Genomic DNA, 6146 nt, shown 5'->3' on the forward strand with positions numbered 1-6146 from the left:
TCCAGGGCATCAGGCTGATTGGCTGAGAATGGTAATGACTAGAGAGAGAGAAAATTGCAAAGAGGAAGAGAGGGAAGAAAAGAGAGTAGACACATTAGAATGTTAGGGAACTTTGTGCAGAAATGTCTTTAATAAAGCGCTGCAAGACAATATTATAACAATTATTTTGCTTAACATTGCAATCATATACAGTACTGTATGCCAAACTGCAATATGGTGCAATATAATTTTCCAGCAAATACACATATCTAATGAAAAACTACTTCTTACTTACTCTGTAATGTTTTGTTTACCATGGCGATTTAATAGACACACAATTGGTCCAAAAAAATAGGTATATGTCATCTTTCATACTATTAATCTGATTTGGAAATTGAGGTGGTTCATACTGTATTTTGTCCGGCTTTTTTCTTTTATTTGTGCAGCCCTAATCTAACATACTTTGTATCTGTGATAAAACAGTAACTAGCGAAGAAAGTGTCATTAAATTATAAATCATTAAAAAAACTTCAACTCCAATGATGACATTTTTAATTACATCATGTAGGCTAAGTCATTGAGACTCATTTATTTTTCAAAAGCTCTGCACTCTACGAGCATCAAACCTTTTGTTTGATCAAAGAGTTTTTCTTTGGAAGCAAAACAGGGTCTGGCCTTCTGTCTCTGTTTTAGGGTCACAAAGATAGAGTTTCCACTGCCTGAAGCTAAACACAGATCAGGTTCCTCATAACTGTAACAGCCCTTTTAAAACACACACTGCAGGAGGCAGTACATGCTATATGGATGTTAGCTCCAGTACAGTAGCTACAGACAGGGAGAGTGTGTCTTATTCCATACTAGAGCTGGGATGATATGCTTTTGTCCCAATTCGATTCTTTCACGATACATTCGATTTGTATTGCAATATTTATTTCTTGTGATTCTAGAAGTATTGCGATTCAATGAGTATTGCGATTTTCTTTTCTTTCTTTAACAAAAACAAAAGTTAGTGGCCGGGTTGGCTCAGTGGGTAGAGCAGGCGCACACATAATTAGAGGTTTATGCATCGACGCTAGGGTTGGGTACCTTTCGCATCTGAACCAATACCCGTACCTTAAATTCGGTTCCGGTACCCAACGGTACTTTATTCAGTACTTTCCCTCTGTCTGTTACAAAAAAAAATATTTCAGTTGTAAAAATAATTCTAAACATATTTATCCTATTTACTTAGAACATTCTGTTATTTATTCAGAATATTTTACACTGACTGCCTCTCTCCTCCCAAACTCGTCCCTACAACCTTTAAATTGTTTAATTATTTAACTTGTATTCTTGTAATTGGATATTCTTTTTTAGCCTTTTATTTTCATCATGACCGTTTTTAATTGCTCTTTAATGTTTTATGTAAAGCACTTCGAATTGCCTTGTTGCTGAAAGGTGCTGTAGAAATAAAGTTGCCTTGCCTTCAAACCTCAGCCTGTCAGTCAGTCCCAAGGGCACAGAAACCAGCGCCTGCTTGTCTAAGAGGAAGTGTAACATCAACAGCACTGCGACCGCTTTCAGCTCGCCATTAATATCATATCGCAGCAAACGCTGTCTGCTTGAAGTTTTGAAAAACTGTAACCACACTTGAAACCACTTTATCGGTATTGCCGTGACTCACTGTGACTTCAACAAAACTACAGAGCCGACGTAGTTTACACCGTCTGCACCTCTGCACGCGCGTGTGTCGGACCTCCACTCTCTGTCAACATGCAGAGAGGACAGATAAGCTTGCGCTTACGCGCTCTCAGGTACCGAAATTTGGCACAGTTTGATTTTACGTGAACTAATACTCTGTAGTACCGACGTGATTCGGTTGGTACCGGTAAAAGTACCGGGTTCGGTACCCAACCATAATCGACCCAGAGGTCCAGGGTTCGAGTCCGACCAGTGACGATTTCCTGCATGTCTTCTCCCTCTCTCTCCCCTTTCTCACCTAGCTGTCCTGTCAAAATTAAAAGGTGGAAAAGCCCAAAAAATAATCGTAAAAAAAAACAAAAAAACTTTGAGACAATATAACACGAGACATTTCAAAAAATTTATTGTTTTCTAAAAAGAATGCACATCACGTGTCAGTCTGACATTTATTTCATTTGTAAAGAAGTACATAACACATAATACATGTATTTCTGAATTTTCTGCTTTCGGTCGGTTTTGCTGGAAACGCATATGATGTAGCCGTCGGCGGCTGTACCATATTAACAGAAAATATTTACGTGAATCAAATTTTTGCAATTTTTAATAAACTGGCAACTGTGTGTATAATGTATGCGGTTTTGTCTTTAAACAAAATGGAAACTTACAAACAGATGTAACTCTAGTTTATATAATATCTGCCAGCTCAGCACCATATTTGCATTCTATACAGGCAACCATAATTGTGGGAATATAGTACAGTACACCAGTGGTTCCCAACCTTTGTGGTCCAAAGTACCCCCACAGCCCTGTTAGATGAACTCATGTTCATGTACCAACTGTTTATCCATTACTTTTAGCTAACTATTTCAACTGTTTAGTCAGTACTTTTAGTAATCCATTGCAGCCGCATATGCAATACTTTTAGCCATGTATTTTTACTATTTATTTATTCATTACTTTTAGCTACCTGTTTAAACTTCTGTGTCCAGGTGTAACAGCTGATATATTCTATTAATCAAATCGTAATTACAATTTTTTTCTTCAAATTAGTGAGCTGCTCCACAATGCTTCAAGTACCCCTGGTTGGGAATTACTGCAGAACACTACAAGCATAAAAACAAAAAAACATAATATTGTGTATATGCAAGTGATCATAATCATCAAGTCAAAATACACAACGACTTTAAACTGTACTTTTTAAGACATGTACTGAATCTTACAGTTTTTCTTATAATAAAAACTATAAAAATATATGTGCATATGGTTCAAAAAGCTGCGTATTCATGTTAAAAAAAAGAAGCTCTTCTCATCAATTCAAGTCACATAATGGCTTCATGCTTTACCAAGGCTGGTAACAAAAGGACACTTGATACCTCGACCCAGTTATTGCCGTCAATAAAACATGCTGGCCAGAGGACAAAGGGTTAGGTCCAATTAAAGCAACAGCTACTAGCCTATCGTGTTAAATACAGGGCGAGGATGTGCACATACGCACATGACACACACAGCTGAAGATTGCAGCTGTGTCCCCATCATAACACACCCATCCGATTACACTTGAATTGAATTGACCCCCCAGCCCCAAGCACCAGTATCACTATCACCACCAGAAGCCCTTTATTTCCCTTTATCCTTGTTGCTCAATTCCCCTCCCCAGCTTTTCATGGCACGGTTCATCCAATCAGCTGAGTGTTTTGGTTTGTGGCCAATACTTCCCCATTAACCCTCTCTCTCTTATAGATGTCAAGAGGAGTCACAGCACCTGCACACACTTCAGCTTTTATATTCACCGCCATCAGACGGGCCGTTTTTGACAGTAAATCTACAGTGTATGTGGTGTGAAACCTACACAGAATAACACTCACTGAAAATTGACTGAAAATATCTTAATTTTACATGCACACAAAACAAAAGCTATGTACTAATGTCGATAAAAAAAGAGACAGGCATGTCCAAGCTTTTTCACATTAACACTGTCAGATCCAATTTAGCAGTGAGTCAAACACACTGTTGTTTTGTTAACCATGCAGTCAAGCGAAACCCTGTCAGCCACTTAGGGGTGACACCAGGGGACTTGGTTATTAGCTAGCTCCCCCCCCTTTGTATTCTCATCTTTTTACTGTGCTAGGCAGTATGCCAGAGTGGAAAAAAACTAACTGTAAGCTGAGTAATCAGCTAGAGCATCATTCATACAAAACATAATGGAGCTGCAGAGAAGATTAGCGCAGCAACCTCTGTGTTCAGAAACAACAACAGAATAACTGGCCAAAACAAACTTAAAATGCCATCAGGGTTTTTTTTAAAGTGAACTGTAACCAGAATCAACGTAGCATTAAATCTAATAAAATAACACAATCACACAACATGAACTTGAGTAAGAAAGGCTGGTGTTTGGTGCTACAGGCTTTAAGTCACATCTGCACTCTGAACTGAACCGGTGTATCCTGCCTTCAACTTTGAAGCCTGGACTGGCCCTGAGCTGAACTCAAGGGAGGTAAAGGGTGTTTGAAAAGCTTGACGTTGGTACTTTGTGCAAACAATGCCCCTACCAGAGGGTGTGTACGTGAGCAGAGGCACACAAGAGTGAAAGAGAGAGAAGGAGGAGGGGAAGGGAGAGAGGACACACTACACTGAAGGGGCTGAAGGAGGGGTGCATTTGAGACATGGGTACCCTCTTGTACACTAGCAGATTGAGTCACGTTCTGCATGGTAGCCAAAAGGCTATTTTCTTTTGACCTCTTCTGTAGCTATACTAGTCGAAGGGATCTGCAACTATGAACTTATCGCTGCTCAGAAAAGAGGAAAAACTGTCATTAATGCAGCAAAGTCCAAAGTATTTACTGTGATTGAGACATAGCAGTGTTGGTCATCTTAAACATATAGAAATCAGAAAAATATGAACAACCACAGTATATGTTAAAACTTTAAAAGAAATGTAGGGGAACTCAGGTGAACGCAAATTTAGCAAATGTAGGCTATGTATTTAGCAGTTTACATCCGTTCCCCAAGGTTGTTAATATAATATGAGAGTTGAAAGATTATAAAATGAGACTGCCTTTGACTAAACTCCAAGGACATCTGCAAGATTAACAATAACAGTAACAGTAACAAGGGCCTTGGCATACAATGCCTTAAATGCCTTTGAGTACAAACTAACTCACTTAACTCCAGCATGCACTCCACTACAGGACACTAGAGAATAATGAACACATGGGTCTGGGTAATTGCAGCCGTTTAATGATTAAATGTGAGTGTTTTGGAGTCTACTCTACTGCAATGTTTAGCATAAACTACTTTTGGAAAATATCTCATGTTATAATATATATGGCAACCATTTTTTTACAATACAGTGTGACATTACAAAGCTAGCGCTACAGAAAATCATCTAAACTTGTGTGACATGCACCAACAACACCATGACAAATTCCTTATATGTGTAAAAAACGTACTTGGCAATAAAGCCCTTTCTGAGTCTGATTCAAGTTCTTCAAAAGCTCCATTTCCACTTTTTATCATCACCACCTGACGCATCTGTGCCAAGATCCAAACATCAGGCTGGAGTAACTATTTGAACCTAATCAGCCGAGAGGATAAGATGACCCAACAGTGCATCTGCAGTATGTTACAGTTCAGAGATAAGCGGACGTGCATCAGTTCACGATCTGAGCACACCATTAAGTCCACAAACAATTCATTATATACCTGCAACCTGCAATAAGACCTTTATGGACCAATCAAACTGCAATATGATGTTTAACGAGCAATGCATCTATCGTCTATCGTGTTGCCAACAAATTCGATATTCTGCTGCTCAGGTTACAATATCAGTGACATTCAGACAAAACTGAACAATCATATTGATCCTTGATTCTATTTTAATGCACACAAGGAGGCAAAAATGTAGAAAGCAAAATATACAGAGTTAATAGTTCTGGACAGTATGTCATCAGATTGGCTTCGTGCTGGGCTGCAAACTTGGGCTGTTAATAAAATATTGTTTAGTTTTAGTAGTGATCACATTATATGACCAAATAACCACAAATCGTTCTGAGAAACATAATGTTGTATACAGTGTAATAAATCACTCAACACTGTATACATTCAAAACATTTAGCTTGCCATATTTAAGTCCAGTGAGTAGACCTGGGCAATATATCGATATTATATCGATATCGTGATATGAGACTAGATATCGTCTTAGATTTTCAATATTGTAATATGACATAGATGTTGTCTTTTCCTGGTTTTAAAGGCTGCATTACAGTAAAGTGATGTCATTTTCTGAACTTACCAGACTGTTGTAACTGTTCTGTTATTTGCCTTTACCCACTTAGTCATTATTATCCACATTACTGCTGATTATTTATAAAAACATCTCATTGTGTAAATATTTTGTGAAAGCACCAATAGTCAACACTACAATATCGTTGCGGTATCGATATTGAGGTATTTGGTCAAAAATATTGTGATATTTGATTTTCTCCATA

Source organism: Perca fluviatilis, chromosome 1 (assembly GCF_010015445.1).
Source record: "Perca fluviatilis chromosome 1, GENO_Pfluv_1.0, whole genome shotgun sequence".
NCBI lineage: Eukaryota > Metazoa > Chordata > Actinopteri > Perciformes > Percidae > Perca > Perca fluviatilis.